General features: G+C 37.6%; 1 protein-coding gene across 2 annotated transcripts in view; it reads left to right on the forward strand.

Moving 5' to 3' along the window:
• The window catches only part of LOC135711155 (histone demethylase UTY-like), a 269,948-nt gene that overhangs the window by 102,379 nt on the left and 148,960 nt on the right, over positions 1-18,609 (forward strand). The gene's annotated exons all lie outside the window — the stretch shown is intronic.

Consider the following 18,609-nt stretch of genomic DNA (forward strand, 5'->3'; position numbering starts at 1 on the left):
CAGCTCCAGCATGATCTTGCTTTATAGCTGCGCCTTTACCGAGTTAGCTGAGGGAGCCCCAAAGTCATAAATTATACATAACTCAAATCTAAATTCTGTACAAAAATACCTGTTACCAGAATGGGCATTAACTTGAAAAATGTATTTGAGTTAATTTGTGGTGATAATGCAATGAGGTACAGAGAAAGGTGAAGCGGATCGTGAAATATTGTTGTATTATTAATCCACTGTCACTGATTGCTTGTATCCTACGGTGGTTTCACTCACACAACTTAACCGATTGCATCTCATTGGTGATGATGGTCTTAGAAAGCCTAGTCAGTTAAGGCTCGGTATTATCAAGCCGGAGGGGTTTGATTCCCGGTCCGGTCTTGACAATCGGGTTGAAAATTGTCTCGACTTCCCTAGGCATAGAGTTTCATTTGTGTGACAAGCAACAACATATAAATGGATGCATTGGTTGGTAGAGAGAGAACAGTACTAAGTTGGAAGCAGGCTCAAGCTCGTGTAAGAGCGTCGACTCCAGAATGAAGAAAATGCATTGTAGAATTTGAGGTCTCGAAACTAGGTAACAGGACAAATATCTCGCTGAAGATGATGTTAATCGATCAATGTAGATAGGATCTATTGAAAAGTGACGCAAGAAATGTCCAAACAACATATGTAATCTTTAATATTAATATAACTCATATGTAATATCATTACACACTTAGAAATTATTATTTTTACATGAGACGTAATTCAGCTTTGATGTAAATCATGGAACGTAAACAAACATGGCATGTAAAATTAAGTGTCCTGAAATTGAAACATATGCAACTCGACAAAAAGTGCGTATGATTGAATTGATTTTCTCGTCCTGAACTGATTCTTATGTTAAAAGAGCCGCTTGCATGTGTCGATCTCAGGGCACTGAAATTTACATGTCTTTTTCGTAGTGTGTAGTTATGAGTTAATTAAGGTCTGCGGCTTTTGAGTAGTCTCCGCTGAGGTTGCGGGACTAAAAGTGGAAAGACAGAAACTCGGAAGGACGAAAAGTCGAAAAGAAAAAGATTGAATGACTAAACTTGAAGGTAAAAATCTCTAAAATAAGCTCCAAAAGCTGAGTTAAATGTTTTGAAACCGATTTTTAAATACTTTAAATCACTTACAATGAGTAAAACATGAATTCCAACTATTTTCCGTTCAATCTTTTAAATATGTCGAACCGGAATCCCTTTATGAAGAGCTTTGAGTGTGTTGGTTTATTTCCTTTAAATTTCGTTATAATTGCTTATCTTTTGACAAATACGCGTATTTCGTCTACTACTTGCAGACTTCATCAGTGCCAAGTACTCAAAACCACCCTGTTGTGGTGTTGAGTACTTGGCACTGATGACGTCTGCAAGTAGTAGACGAAATACGCGTATCTGTCAAAAGATAAGCAATTATAACGGAATTTAAAGGAAATAAACCAACACACTCAAAGCTCTTCAAATTTTACGTTCTTTGAAAGCTGCTTATTCTTTAATACATGGTTTTCAAACGGATAGCGCCGGTGGTTGAGTGGTAAACGTGACTGCTTACTCACCCCAGTGTGTCTTAGTTCAATCTCAGCCTAGCTCGGTGGGATTTTTCTGAGGCGAAACAATCTTTGGTCACGTCTTCCTTTGGAAGGGAAGTAAAGCCGTTGGTCCCGGCCCATATGTTGATGGGTTCGATGGGTTCCAGGTGTGGATTCACCTTCCTGGCACTTGATTGCCGTCAGTTATTTATCACATATTGGCAATCGTCGCTCGTCGGTGGTACTCGATTGCGGAACAGAGAGCGACGTCAAATAAAATAAAAAACTAATCGATAGAAAGGTTTTCAGACGACTTAGTGTCCATGAGGTATATTGGTTTTAGTATAATGAAACACTTTCACTAATACAAACTATCAATTCAATGCACCCTTCTGTAAAAGACACTCATGCTTTAACATAAAAATAGAAAATAGAATAGAAGTTTATGAAACTCGACCTTTTGCCCCTTTAGATTATTTTTCATTTGTCATTCAGACCATTTCTCGGTGAACATTTAAAAAGGTCCTATCTGCTTTGATCGATTCTCTTCATTGACTTTCTCTTCGGATAACCACTGCTATGCAAATAGATTTTGTGCTATTTTTACAACATAGTTTGACAAAAGAGGTTCTCATCTAACGTCCTCAGCGTTAAATACAACAGGGAAAGTTTTTGCAACTGAGTTATTAACGAAAGAGAATGTCGACGAAGAGAATCGGTCTATGCAGATAGGACCTTTTGAAATGTTAATATAGATTTGTCTCTCGACCTGTTGTCATGGATTCAGTATCCATAGATCTTACATGGGAAATTTAGAAGTTACGTAGAGGCATGTCATGTACAGGGTGATCAGTAAACCGGGAAAACGAGAAAACCGGAGAAAAATCTGGGAACTAGAAGTCATTGGGAAAATCCGATAAAACCCCGTGAATTTCGATGAAAAATCGGGAAAAAATATACTTCGTCTTCTTTTCGAAAAAAATAAAAGATTTTGTACCTTAAAAATGTTTCAAGAACCTTGGGCTAGACTAGACTCTCAGGACACAGTCACTTTGAAGAAATATGAAGGGGATTTTAGAAGGTTTTTCCAATAAACTTTTGAGCAAAAAAAAAATGTCCAACACAACATAAACTTTGTAAAGCTACATGTAGTACTTTAATGTATTTTCTGAAGTGGTCTCTCACCCCAAAAGGCCTGGTTTCAATCCCAGTCGGTGCCGCCGGGATTTTCTGAGACATAAAATCTCTGATCACGACTAGAACTGCAAGTCAATTGTGAGTATTCCAGGATCCGTGAAAAATACCTAGGCAATATAATTTTGAGGGTTGAATTGCAAAGAAATTCTACGAAGAGTCTTAAAGGAATTCTGAGAATATGTCTAAGTCTTGAAATGAATTTGTATGGAATTTATTGAGAATTCCAAGTGAATTTTCAAATTAAATTAAAGAAGAACTTCAAGATAATTTTGATCGAAATTTTAATTGCATCGGTGAGATTTCACACAAATTTAAAGAAAAATTGGAAGGAAGTTACAACGAATTCTTAGAAAAAGTTTAAATGAATTCTGTGTGAATTGTTAGACTGCTATAAAGAAATGTTTAAGGGAGTCCCTAAAAAACTCAAATTTATTTTAGAAGAATTCTGAAAAGAACTCTGTGATGGCAAATTATTCTAAAGGAAATGCTTGAGAACAATCCATAAAAAATCTTGTATAATTTTGAGTAAATTTTGCTGCTGTCTTAGTAATGACCCATTTAACCTAGTGATCACCTGGACTCAATCGCATTCAGGTTTATGCTTAATTTAAATGTATATGGCCGGAAAAATTTCATTTTTTTTAAACGGGAAATCTCTAATAGGAATTTGCTGGTCACCATTTATTTAAAAATCCACTAGATGTAAGGAACAAGTCAGAAATGAGTACATACAATAAATACAGAAGAATACCTTCAGAAAAGTTTATGAACTCAATAAATCAAAACCCAGGACCCTCCTGTAGTCATAAGAGCCATATTTTTTGTGGGCTTTATGCTCATGCAATTATCAGCGTATTGAAAGAACAATTGCAGCTCAATCTATTGTCAGATCGCAGGCATAATTATTCGTGTGCTATTCATTAGAGTGATGCAAAATTTGAAATTTTCGCTCCACAGTGCCTAAACGGCTTCAAATCCCTCCCTTATCAGCTTCCCAAAATTTGAATTCATTTGAAAAAAAAAACTGACTTGAAGTTTATATGGAAATAACTGTGGGAAGACCAAACATTATGTTAATTATCTTCTAGCCTTTTTTCCATATTGCTGTGCCCACTTCTGCAGGCAGTCTACTACATCTCGGCCATATTTATGAGGCGAAACTTCCATCAATGATCAAATTTAACTAAAATCGAAAATAAAATCTTCCTAAAAGAGGTCCCAAATGGACCGAAACGTCGGACAAAATTAAAATAACAGAATTTTGATTTTTGTCGAGACTGAAAAGCCACCCTAAATGAATATCATTTCCCACTTGATCAACAGCAAGAACTTCCTTTAGACATTCAAGGGAAACTCCTGCAGCATCAGTTTCTTGATTGAATAAATGATTCGGTCTCTCGAGTCCAACTCGAATGCACCAACATTGGAAAGTAGTGTTCTGGCTCTAATTACTGTTTTGAATTATTTAGTTACCATTTCATCTTCATCCTCATTGGCAACATCAACGGCTTCTAAATATAATTTTCACGCTGCAACAACTTTATTCTGACTCCACCTTGACTGACAACCACAAAACTTCAACTTCATAAGATTGATTAAGATTTTGAAGATTTCTTGCAAAAGGATGCAGTAGTAGATGAGATTTAGATGGATTTAGATGCAAGAAATAGCAGAAGGCTTTTATTAGATTGATTTGCAGGCGCGAGAATTTTAAGGCATCTAGATTGCTGATGAAGCAACATAATATATTCGCAATTGCTTTTGGGCTGAATCCTATATGTATACCGTAAACAATTCAGTCAACATTTCCAACTAAAATCATAGTCACATATTATATTTTCTTCAGCTCAATTCCCCCTGCTGGGATGGCTGAATTCCCTCGTGGGGGAGAATTCCCCCCAGATTGAAAACCACTGATCTAAGCAATGTTCTTCTTCATCTTCTTCTTCTTTTTCTTCTTCTTCTTCTTCTTCTTCTTCTTCTTCTTCGTCTTCTTCGCTTTTTAAGCTTAATGCTTATCGCATTTTAGCGTATTGCGTGCTCTCAACTTAGTGTTCTAGATGCACTTCCACAGTTATTAATTGAGAGCTTTCGATGCCTGTACCATTTTTGCATTAGTATAATTGTGTGGCAAGTACAATCATACTCTATGCCCAGGGAAGTCGAGAAATTTTCCAACACGAGAAATTCCTAGACCGGACCGGGAATCGAACCCAGCCACCTCCAGCATGGTCTTGCTTTGTAGCTGCGCCTTTACTGACTGAGCTAAGGGAGGCCCCAAGCAATGTCTGCACTACTATGGGGATTTGCACAGCGTCTTCTCCTCATCCTGGTTAAAAGTATGGTCCGATTAAAATCTGACCGCATAGTTTATGTTATAGCAGCCTCCTATTTTATCGGTTCTGAAATGTTTTGATAAAGTGCTCCTCTTAAAAGTATGCTTTAATGACGTATTTTGACATTAAATGCATTCGACTTGGAAGTAAGGTTGAGGAAAATTAGTAAAATGAAAAAGTCTGCCATGGAGAACGTACAACGAAATCGTATGTGATTCATTGCTCTTGATGGCAAAGGCCGAGGTTAGCAACTGCTCTATGCATGATTCATTATTCGAGTTAATTCACATTTCCTGGTTAATACCCAGCGCAAATTTCAACAAATCTAGACCAACAATTGAAATAGGCGTAAACAATGGCTTTAATCGCAAGTTTCTCGAGAATCAAAACACATCCACGCAATCTAACATCACCATCTGATAGAGCAAACTTCCTTCATCGAATGGTATTGTTAATTTGCATGGGTGTATTTTGATTCTCCAAAAATTTACGATTAAAGTCATTGTTAACGTTTGGTTGTTCCGCCTTTTTTAATTGTTGGTCTAGAAATGATCGTCAATAATAGATTAAATTTTTACTTAATCTAATCATTTCATTTCATCAAACCCTGCACCGCAACGTGCCACAGCATTATGCAACCATCGCCATAACACTGCACCCTTCCGCACCAAATCGCCACTCATTAACCTTGTAGTAGCCAGCGCGCTGCCACCGTGGAATAGAACCCTGGCCCTCTCGCGGAAAAGTGCAATCCAAGCACACTCTGAAGTGCAATTTTACAGTTTTTGTTTTTTGCTGCTGCTGCTGCTGCTGCTCGACCTGCTTCTTCCGTTCGCTTCGCTGCGCTGCCACGGCTGTCTGTCTGTCTGTGTGCCTGATGATGTCTGTACGCGAATTTATTGGCATCAATGTGTTTCATTCTTTGTGTTCCTCTCTGCTGTGGATTCTCGTTCTTCTGGGTTGATGTTGATGCTTTTGTTTTTTTTTGTATGCTTTGGCTGATTTTTTTTTTGTTGCCACAAAACCTCTGTTTTGGATGTTGGATGTTGAGTGTTTTAGACGAGACAGGCCCACCTAAACTAAACAACCGCCCCGCCGCGCCGAATCGCCCGTCCGCCCGTTCGGCCTTCAGCTCCCAAGCTCGCTCGCGTTGATCCACTTTTGAAAACAAAATGGAAGCGAATTCAATAGTTCTAATCCGGCAAGGACCGTTGGATTCGCGCGAACTCTGTATCATGTTTCTAATACGTGGTGCGACAGTTGGTCGGCCTCGAAGGTATATTAGAGGTGCTCTCAAGCAAAGGGGTGAAACTGTCATTCTCTGACAAACATCCTCATTTTTTTTCCTACATCGGAGCTTATCGTGTGCCATGTGAGTGAAGGCCTACCCTAACAACATCGTATTCAGCGCGTAGATATGTGACGTAGAGCAGCGATGATGGTGATGATGATTGTCGGTCGTACGGAGCTCAATCTACACTTCGAAATTGGAGGCCATGTGTGTTTTGAAGCGCGCGACCATTTGTGGAAGCGCCCGTTCGACCTTACTCGCGGGAATATTACTACTACTGATTTGGATGGTGGTGTGAATGACGAATGTGGCTTGATTAGAGTCCGAGATGATATTGAATGTTTGAATTGTGAATTTTTCGTACGATAATTGACGGTGAGGTGAATGACAATTGTTGGACCGTTAACTGGTATGTTACGTGAGATCAGTGAACTGATAGATGGTACATGTTTGCAGAAAAATGTCTACTTGACAGAATTCCCTGGGAAAGCCTGGAACTATCGGGGAACCGGAGGAATATGGTAATTCTACTAAAAGAATTTTTTAGACTCTGTAAGTGGTCTTAACTAGAGAACTTCATAGGAGTTGTTCATAAACCACGTAGACAGTGGGTGGCAATTGAATGCGGTTCATACGAATTAATAAATACATGGACGATTGTCTACGCAGGGAAGGGGAGGGGGTCTACAACTTCCCATAAACTGTCTACGTAGTTTATGAACAGCTTTAAATTCAAAGGTCCAAGTGACCACACAGAAAAAAAAATCTGGATTTTACTAATGAAGTCCATGTTCGCAAAGTTCCTTTTCTTGAAAACTAGCAACTTGCAAGAAAACTGCTTACAAAGGTGGACGGTTGCTTACAATATTTGAAGTATTTCATGAAATGTATTATAACTTTTCAGAATATATAATAATTTTAGGTATGTGATATATCGAGTTATACAGTTTATTTCGCTCCGAAACGGAATTCCGCGGAATATTTTCAGGCTGAAAGTATTTTTACTTATTTCGTTTCATCTCGTTTAAATCCGAAAATGTCGAGTTGAAATACTTCATGTTAACGAAATTCTACGGAATTCCTTTTAACTATAGTAAAATCTAAAAAAGACATTTGCAAACTTATATTGTACATCAGTGCTTTCAAACCGGGAAGGAACTGGATCATCTTATGGAGGGAATTGTGCATGAGTGTCTTTTAGGTTTTAGAAGGAAATATTGGCTAAATTTTTGAAGGTGATTCAGTAGTCCCTTTTGCAATTACGAATATATTATGTTGTTTCATCGGCAAGCTAAGTGCTCTTAAACAAAGGTCTTAATATCATGATCCGTGGAGTACTTGGTGCTCCGTCAAGCCTCGCAGGGTGCAGTGGAGCGTTTATAAATCTTGTGATTTAGCTTAGTGAAATAAAAATTTATATCAATAATGCACCTGTTGTTTTTTTTTAATTTGGGATGCGTACCAGCCAAGGATAAAATCACACTGAATTACAACATGCAACTCTACAACGATTTTGATCCTATTTGAACAGCTGTGATTAAAAATTCTTAAACAAATTCCACGGCTGTAATATCTGGCACGTACTTTGCGTGGAATTCTCGTTTGGTGCGGATTTCGCGGAAAAGCGTATTAAACAATTTTTTTCCGTGTTGGGGTTTTTTTTCCCCTGTTCGGGACGTAACACTACTGCGACCAGTAAATTGATCTATTGTAGTATATCCCGTGTCCTTAGTTTAGTGCATGTCGTATTACTCCATCACTATTGAGAAATGATGAAGTGTTCGATTTTTTTACAGTTGCCAATCTTGCATTTATCGCAAGGATTCGACTCTAATTGAAAGGTCCCGCTATTTATATCCTTCGGAGTGTTGAAACACCCTCCAAAGGCGCGCCCCTTTGTCAGTCAAAATTGGATTTCTTAGCAACAAACTTAAGGTATGACACCGATAATGACCATGCATCAGAACCCTAGTCTTAACCAATTCAAACTAGGGAACAACGAATAGAAGATTAGGAATCACATAGATGAAGACAACTAACTCATTTTTTCCTTGTGTCAAGATCATCCTCGGTAGACAAAGCCGTGTCTTGTCACTATCAACAAGGCATAAAAAGTAACAAGGACTAAGATGTGTTCCTTGGATTACTGAAAAATCCTGTTCCCCTAGTTTGAAGTAGTCAGGACTAGGAATTGGTGGTAGATCTTACATCCCGTAACGTACCACGAAAAGGTGATCTACCCACGTTACGGGGCGAAACGACCGACATAGATTGACCAAAAGCATTTTCCCAGCCAGATATTTTATTACAACTGAAATGTACTACTTGACTGGGACCTGCATTCCAAAATATCAAAGGGATCTGGCAGCCCCTTATCCAGAAAAATACGCCTTTTATTGAAGATTGCTGCACAAGAGCATAGTAGGCATTAAACAATATGAAACCATATTTATAGCTCTATCCATATCTTTCAGTAGCTCGTTGCTCAAACCTTTGTAGGGGTAAGAGGTGGGACCATCATCATTATCATCATCATCATCATCTTATCAATAAGTTCAGTTTTTGCAAGAGATTGATCTCCGAAAAAATCAATGGATTGTGGATATTTTGAAATAAGCTTTATGAGTATGGGATGTTGTGTTTCGTATTAGCAATCTTTAAGAACAGTGCTGATTACTGTTTATATTCTAAATTTTATTAAAAATTTCACAACAGAGTTATCTACAAATAGATCAGAGTAAGGAACGTTATCCGAAAGAGTCATGCAATGAATGATTTATTCATACAGAAATCAATAATTCATCTTATTCGTGGAACTTGAGTTATTTTTATAGCGAGTAAATTTGCAGCAGAACTCTAAATCCTCCGCAGCTTCTGAAAGTGCTGAAACATAGATTTTTGAAGCCCCTCCTAAACTCCTAAAGAAACACTTCGAGATTCTAAAGTTTTGATAATTCCGAAGGTTTGTCAGTACCTTGGGGTCAATGTGACCCCAGAACATTTTCAAAATCTTGATTATTCACAAAAAAATAATGCTTGTTTATGTCTTATTAACACTCCGAATACGGTGGGTAAAAAACTTTACGCCGACTACGAAGCCTCCGAAAAGCGTTATGGGTTTTGCAAGTGGCTTAAGATCTATAATTTAGGTCAATGGGCACAAATGTTCATAATTAGCCAGAATGCAGTCATGGTTCGTATATATGGATCCTGGAGACAACGGAACGGTCCTCGAAAGATCCGGAACATCAGTAAAAGTGGTCAATTCACGAACGTAGTCCTAGAGCTCCGTGTTTTTTTTTTTCGAAAACATTGATATGTGATATAAGAAATAATTTGGGGTCGTGACATAAACATGGACCTGGATGGCCATGGTACCGTCCTCCAGAAAACACGGAACATTCGTACAAGAGGTCAACCCACGAAACTGATCCTCCGCGGTTTTTTTTTGTGAAACCATTACTGCCGGTAATCGCAAGTCAGTCCCATCTGCATTTTAATCAATTTTGAGTTAGCATTATTCAGTTTATCTTTGTTTTTTGAGATGTGCTATTGAAAAAATGTGGTATGTTCAAGAAAAATGAAAAACAATACCAAGTCAAATTGCCCCACAGCGAAAAGTAACCGCAAGTCAGTCCCATTAGAAAAAAAAAATACATGAGATTTGTCTCAAGACAGATTTTGTCCACTTTCCCAAGCGTATCTGGAACATGTCCGGATGTGGCCAATATAGTTCTTACGATACTCAGTTTGACCGCCAATGAATAGAGCTTTTGATCTAATTTCCGTCCTACCAAGCACAACCCACGTTTTACCTCTGTCAATGATGACTCCTAAATTTATTCTCCTTTCCATACGTACCGCTGGATTTGATATAGAGTCACACATTGATGAGGTATTGTTTAAAATCTAATACTGCTTCTTGATTCTAAAGTCGTCCTACGAGTTTCAATTCTGTCCAAACGCAATGAAACCACTCCGGTGGCATCAAAGTCATTCAAGAACACTTAGCTTGAAGCCAATTTTTTGGTTCTTTTGGTTCGATTATATGTCAGTTATTGACAGCTGATGTAAACATTAGGAGCTTCAGCTTGGTTTATGCGATTGGTATCGTTGTGGTAGGTGAAAATTTATAAAGTGCGTGGAGTTTTAAATGGTTGTTTCGGTGTATTCTCGATGTAATTATAAGAGGGAAGTGCATGAAAGCGAATTCACGGTGGCTTAAAGAATCAATGACTGTGCTATTTATGACCGTGAGTGGATGGTAACGTATGAACCAAGCTTAAAATCACTATGACATCAACGCCACCATTACTACTGACGGCAGCTTTAAGAACCAATGGCCGTGCCAGAGGATTGATTGAAACGCCATTAGATTTTCTTCGTCCTAGGGATAAACGTAGAAAAAGGGGATTCGCTATGAGCGCTTCAATTGTTTTGAGAACAATGAGCGTAAATATAAATGCCCTCTTATAGGATTTATGTTGCAGTTAATGAACTAACGCATCGGAACGAACCTATCATTGATTTGTGTGTGATCTTTTCTGATCGAGAGAACGGAAATGGGCGATTAGGACGAATTAGCGCTCTACCCTATGGCTTTGAATTCGCATGTGATTTGATGTATCGCTTGATGGATTTTAATTTAAACAGGATTTACCACTTCCCCGGGGATATCCGGAACATGTCCGGGTGTGGCCCACATGGTAATCATCACTCATCATGACTCCTATTGATCTTATTTTAGAATTCTCATGCGCATTGATTTATCGCATGGTGAGTTTGGCACATTGATGAAAAGCTGTAGTCTGATTCGAATATGTTCCGGCCATTGCTCTGGAACCAGAGGAACACATCCAGAAATCAATAACTTTCTATGGGACCATGGTATCTTTCTACTGTTCAATACTGTGCTAAACTAATGCAGCATCATGGAATTGTGACTGACTTGCGGTTATTTTTCTCATTGACGTTAAATGTAATCGCAGATCAGTCCATAAAATAAAAATTTCACGATATTTTTCCAATATTTTTGGGTAAACATAGATGCATTCTATCACATTGTACATTTATTTTTAAATTTATCACTCCAAAATAAGTGTCAAATCAGAAAACTTGAAAAATCTTTGAACGCCGTTTTCTCATTTCCAGATTTTTACAGATGGGACTGACTTGCGATTATGGGCAGATTAGGAACTGTGATATAAGATAGAATTTCGGGTCGGGATATAAACATGGATCCATGGCCATCGAACCATCCTCCGGAAGATCCAGAACCTCCACGAAAGGGGTCAATCTATGAAACTGATCCTGATCCAAGAAGTGTGATATTAGAAAGAATTTGGAGTCGTGACATAAACAATAACCTGAATGACCTTGGGACTGTCCTCCGGAAGCTCTAGGATCAGTTTTATGTTGTTCCGGATCTTGCAGAGTCTTGCAGAGTCTCATGGCCATTCAGGTCCATATTACGTCACGACCGATTTTTTTTTCTTATATCACAGTTCAAAGTGTTTAAAAAACCCGCGGAGCTCTATAACAGTTTCATGGATTGACCACTTTTACGGATGCTCCGGATCTTCCGGAGGCCGGTCCTATGGCCATACAGGTCCATGTTTATGTCACGACCCCTAATTCATTCTTTTATCAAAGTTCCACGTTACACGCTTTTCGGAGGCATCGTATTCGGAGTGTTAATGTCCTATTATTTGAAACATACTTTGATTTTCGAGTAATACACGTGAAGAAATTTCGCATTAAAATTTATTTATTACTGAAGTACAGACAGAGGGTTAAATTGCAAATGTTTCCAGAATTTATGATATTTCGGGACTTCCTAGAAATCCTCGAGTTGCAATAGTTGCATGTCCATCTGAATTATCTTCAGTTTTCAGAATTTATGTAATTATGAAAATGCTTTTAAGTTCAAGATTTCCCAAACGAACGATGATTCCTCTGGAAGATCTGGAATACTTTTAGTTCAGATATAAGAATGAGCTTGTAGTTTTGATCAGAATGTAGATCCATGACTGTCCTCCCAAAAATTTAGGGTTAAATCAATTGATTCTAAAGCCCAAGACGTTCCTTCCTAAATTGGATGAATACAGTTTGTGCTCATTCCCGATGCACAGTATGACCAAGCAACATGTTCAGAGGACGAAAAATGGGTTGAATCAAATTACGTGGATAAGCTTTAAGATGATTTCATGACCATATTCCAACAGTTGATGAAAATTCTTATTCTGAAATTTATTCTGACAAACAAATTTATATAATTTTTTGTCTATATTTGATTACACAGAATTCGTTTCTTTATTAGCCTTTGCACGTGACGGAATTTTAGATTTTTCCTGCACCAAGTTATTTAAATGATAGCCGAGTACCATTGTACCTTGTCACACTAAACTTTTTCACTTTATTTTCCATAACATACTGGTAGCAGTTAAAAATTGGAACTGAATTTGTTTATTTCTTAGGATTTTTAAATCCTGTTAAATTATAGAAAAATTTTAAGGGAAGGGTAGGTGGGTTTATCAAAATCTTAAATAATCTTATAATGGGGGGAGGGGCAATTAAAAAAAAGGAAAACATCCCTTACGTCATTAGTGCATGGCCCCTTAGAATATTTCCAAGGAGTTGTGAGGTGAGAAATAAATTCAGAAGATTATTTAAGCATAATTCCAACGGAATTCAGAGAGCATTTCCAATTGAATTTTGAGGAAAAATTCAACGGGAGATCGAAGCATGATTACACCAGAAAACGGGATAAAACTTAATGAATGCCAAAGAATATTGGCTAGGAATTGTGAGGAGAGTTGCAAGTGAATTTTAATGAAAATTTTAAACGAATTCTGAGAATTATAAGGAGAAATCGTCAAAAATTCTGAGGATAAATCCAAATTAAATTTAAGATGAGGAATTTTGAAGAGATTTCCAAATGAAATCCTTGGTAGAACCTGAAAGAAATTCCATCGAGTATTACAATGCGTATGAGTATTCATATGAGAATTTCATGAAAACTAAAAGTGGAGTTGCATGAGAATTCTGAATCATGTTTTCAGGAATTTCTGAACAGATTTCAACACTAATTTAAGAAATAATTCCATAGATGTTTTATAAGAATGCTAAGAAAATGCCGAGAAAGATTAAAAAAGAATCAATAGTATACTGAGATGAATTTTAAGGTAATTATGCTACAATTATTAGAAATTTGAAGTGAATTGCAGAGCGAATTTCAAGAGTTTTCTTTAGATAATTTCTAGAGTTTTTGAAGAAAATTATTATATTAGACTATTGCCATAGAGAGTCGGAGTCCCAAAATGGATTTCTTGGATTATATTAAATAAATTCTTGATCAAATCCTACGAAAGAAATCCTATGAAAGTGTCCAAGGTAAATCTGACTTGGAAAAAAACTGAAGATTCTGAGACTTCAGATAAGTTTTTACTTTAAAAAATTGACATCTTACATGAATATCCCGAAGATGGATTAATAACAGAAATATTCAAAATACTGAACTTTTTAACAAGGCTAAATTAAAATATATCACATGTCTTAGTAATTTTTGATATTCTACACTTAGTTTATCAGTTTAGTACCGTAGTTTTTTCTACCGAGCTGGGCTGTGCAAATCTCGGCAAAAATAAGTTTCACTGAGATCTCAGCTAAAGTGACATTTGATTCGGTATTTATCCATAGGGTAGAGAACTACTTCGGCCTAATCGCCCATTTTGGGCCTATCAAGCAGAAAACATCAAATAAATCCATGATTTCGGAGCTAACAAGTCAATTATGGGTTTGGTACGATACTTTAGTTAATAAGCTACCGAGCGAAGTCAATGAGAACGTGTGATATGAAGGTTTGCACCCATAATTCACAAAAACAAAAGAAGCGCTCCAATCGAATCAATTTTTATCTTCATCCGATAGGCTGAAGTGAATTCATTGGCGTTTCAATGGCGTTGCAATGCGTTAGGCCGAGTTTAGAATCCGTAGGCCGAGTTTGGCATCAAGAAGCAGTGTTAGACTTTTGACAATATCTCAACGATTGGTTTATCTTTATCAAATCTTACCGTAAGTACAGAAAGGTAAATAAATTTGGAAGCCATCAGTAATAATAACATTCCGTTTGGTGCTAAACTGCGCTAGATTAAGAAATACTAAGTGCGGGTTGCGCTTAAGAGGCCGGAAATGGGGTAGTAAACCCTATCTTGCTACGAGAGTTTCTAGTAGGCTGTTCAGTTGGGAATCGATTCGTTTCGTGGCGGTTATTTTGCACAGATATAAACCTTGTTACTCTATAGACATGTGAAACCCTTCTCGGTAGGATGGCTTCAGTTTACTGTGGAACTTCATGTCAGCTTTTCAATTGAAATCAGTTGATTTTGTATTTCCTAGAAATTTATCATTCGAAACCCAAAATCACATCGATATTTTCCAGCTCAATGAATAAGTTCAAATTTCGATAGAAATGTGTACCAACCAACCAGTAAATGGTTATCTCCTTGTTCGTATCGTTTTCCCCATCTATCGATATCTCCCCCTCTTAGGAATCCAGAAAACCCCATCTAAGTTTGAATTTTCCACCAACCGTCATATCATCGCACAGAACTTCCAGCTCAATGATGACGATCATCGTAGTTCCCCATTTCCCGCATATATCCACTGGGGGAAAATTGCACACTTGATAAGATCAGCAATGGCCTATAGCTCCGTGATGCAGCCCCTGTACATATCGAATGCACAAGTGCATGCATGCTGCTTGAACCTGTCACCATCAGATAACTGCATTCCACAGTGTGGTTCGTATACTAAATAGTCTTTCTGTATACATATATATAAATACGTGTAATCCCATCCCAGGCTCCATGCTAGTCGAAAATGGACAGACTTGGTTCGAATCACATATCACCGGAACCGTCACGAGATACGGGAAAGTGGGGTTACATACATGTTTCCCCCCGACCTCCAACGGAGGCGACGAGTGATGGGGGCCTTACGGAATTTTCTTTTATTTTTCTACACCCTTCATAAATTGCCACTATACAAACAGTGTGTGTCCTACACACTCACACTCTCGTGGGCGATGTTTGGCTCTGATGGTGCGATGTTTAAACACTTCACACCATCACCGTCATCGTCATCGTCATCATCATCGGGGACGACGACGACGACGACGACGACGATGGATGCAGTTTATAGCAATTGCACTACAACAACAAAACCGACGAAGAGTGCACCACGAATATAGGTCAAATATTTGTTACAAACTCGACTGTTTGTTTTTGTTGTGCTTCCCTGCTGATCTCTCCTCCATTACCATCCATCGACGCGTCGTTCGCGAGGATCGTTAGCCGCCTCACAGTCTTTCGATCTCAATATGTGTTCAATCATCAGCAATCGAACCACATTCTCCTTGGTTCAATTCAAACTGCACTTTGTTCAACTTGCACAATTTCCGTACCTACCAAGTGCAACTTACTGCCATCCGAGTCGGGGTAAAGTTTTAGATTTCCAAAGGCAACTCACTACCACCAACACAGAAGCGGAATCGTGGTGTGCTGCAGACAAAGTGCAATTGCACATTTGCTTAGACGTAGCTGTACATGCATATAGCAAAACAGACAAAGCGGCCATGGCGATGATAGAAAGCAAACCGTTTCGTGTTTGCCATGGCAGAAATAGAAACGGCGACCGACGTCGTTGGTTTAGTCTGTACATATAGCTAGATAGGTATACCTACTTCCAGAAGACGAGATGATCGCACACAAGTTTTTAGGTCGAGGCAACAACCGTTATGGCGCTGCTGCCGTTCTACTACTAGGGTTTCAAGGAAAAGCTAGCTGAGGCCAATTCACTTGGAAAATTAGATCATCGTGCCAAGTGCGTTTGCAAGATATGTCCTTTGTTCTAAATTCGAAACCCAAGAACCCGACACACTCGACGCGCTTATCGAGAAGCTTTTGAGGTCAAATTCTACTGCTCAGAATATGTCACATACGGGTGTTAGCTTAAGTACGTGCCATACAACCGTATACAGCTGATAGAGTTTTGTAGATGGGGAAGGGAAAAGGGAGAAAGTGCCGTTGTATGTACAATCAGCCTTTCCCATTTGTGTATTGCAGATAAGGCGTCAAAGTCAGTTATCAGTTAGTTGCTAGGAATTTGTTAACAGCTCGTGTTCGAGGAAGGTTGACAACTGGTTCAGTTCAATATCAGATGCATGAGCTTTTTGAGGGGAAATTTGAAAGTCCCTAAATCTTAAACAGTCATTACCAATGGAATCCAATGGAAATGGTAGAATTGGTTTGTTTATTTTTCGGTTGAGTTGTGACGATCAAGGATGGATGAAATGTAAACAGATCTATTTGTGATTGGTATACAATGCCCAAGATAGGCGTGTACGCTTAGAGGTCTATGAACTGTGGATGTTCACTTGTGGAGATTGAGAATCAGGGATTAATTTTCCCAAAGTCTTAAGAAAAGAAATCAAAATCATTGAATCATTTTGTTTTAAGCTCAGATGCTTCGGAAATTTTTGAAATTTGTTGAGATTCTGGATTATGAACGGTTCTGAGACATCACATCGGATTGTGATTTTTTAGATTCTGACTTAGAATTAGACTTAAGTGACATTCCCACGCAGACCTTTAAAGTAGCGTATCTTAATCTATGAGTCTATGAGTTATGACAACATATCAATTTTCTTATATTATGAATCATTCATAAAGAGCTTTTGGTATTGGTTAACTCACTACTAAATACTGAGACACAAAAAAATACCGATTTATAGCTATTTCTCTCAATTGACTTAGGGTGTCCCTAAAGAACTGTTTTTGCTCTATTTTTCAAATTTCTCAGCAAACTTGTCTTCAGATAACTTTTAAACTTTTAAAGACGTAATCTTTGCCGTACAGAACTTGTCGATATCTTTTTTCGATTGTTTTTCTAATAGATGAAAGCAGTGAAGATCAAATTATTTTCTTCTAACCATATCTTATGTAAGAAAATGCCAACCCTCTCTCCTCCTGTTGTACAAAAAAAACTGTAGTTTACTTAAATCTTTGGTTTTAATTAGTTAGGTAGGTTCCGATCCAACACATTGTAGTTTCATTTTTATACCTGTGATTTTGACTTTTATACGTAGGGGATGAGTACTTAAGGGGGTTAGATTTTGAATAGTTCTTTAGTGGGATTGACACTGATGAAGACTGCACATTTTAGTCGAAATACGTATCTGTCATGGATACCAAAATTAATTAATTGGAATTAAATGTAAGATAACATTTTTTGCTGTTTTATTTTACTGTTAAGAGGGTTTTTATGAGAGCTCCAAACAAATTCCGAGGGTTTTGAATTCTGAGGAAATTAGAAAGATAATTTCAAGTTAATTCTGAAGAAAGTTCCAAGGGAAACTGATAAATCCCAAAGGCTTTGAATTTTTAGGGAATAGTTCAAAATGAATTCTGAGAAGTGTTTTATCGGAATTCCTAGGATAGTTTCAAGGGTATCCTGAGAAAATTTCTAGAGATGTCTAAAAAGAATTCCAGGTGATTGTAATTTTGGAACATTATTGCAAGACAACTCTGAAGTAAATTGCATGGACATTTTAAGAGAATTCCAGTGAAAAAGTATGTAGGATTATTGAAGGAAGCTGCAGGGTGAATCATAAACAATTCAAAGAGAATATTAGCATAAATTCCTTGAATTTCGTCTTCTGCAGAGAATTTCAGAACTGTTATAAAGACATTTTCAAGAGACCAGAGAAAATCCCAAATTTTATAGGTTTTATGAAAAGACAGGGCTGGTAGCAGGTCACTTTTTAGTGACTAGGTCACTTTTTAGTGACTTGGTCACTATTTTGAAGCCAGTCACTAAAAAGTCACTTTTTACTCCAAAAAGTCACTATTTCTCTAAAAATAGTAACTAAAGTCACTTTTTCACTACTAAAATAGAGTGAAATTTAAAAATATCAACAAAATGTTTAAAATGGGTACTTGGCTCTAAGGAAATCTACAGTAGTTTTAACAAAGTTAAAAGATATTTGTTAAAAAATTGAAAATTTTAACCAGGGTGACCAGTGAACCGCAAAACTTTAGAACACCAGGAAAAATGTTGGGGAAAATATACCTCCTTTCCCAAAAAATAAATTGTAAACCTTGGACACTTTCCAAAGGTATTTGTCTGTGATATATTTTCAAAAGTCTTTCAAGGATGATTAAGAATTTCAAAAAATCCGAAGT

Source organism: Ochlerotatus camptorhynchus, unplaced genomic scaffold, assembly GCF_037179485.1.
Source record: "Ochlerotatus camptorhynchus isolate MF236.1 unplaced genomic scaffold, CSIRO-AGI_Acam_v1.1 ptg000037l, whole genome shotgun sequence".
NCBI lineage: Eukaryota > Metazoa > Arthropoda > Insecta > Diptera > Culicidae > Ochlerotatus > Ochlerotatus camptorhynchus.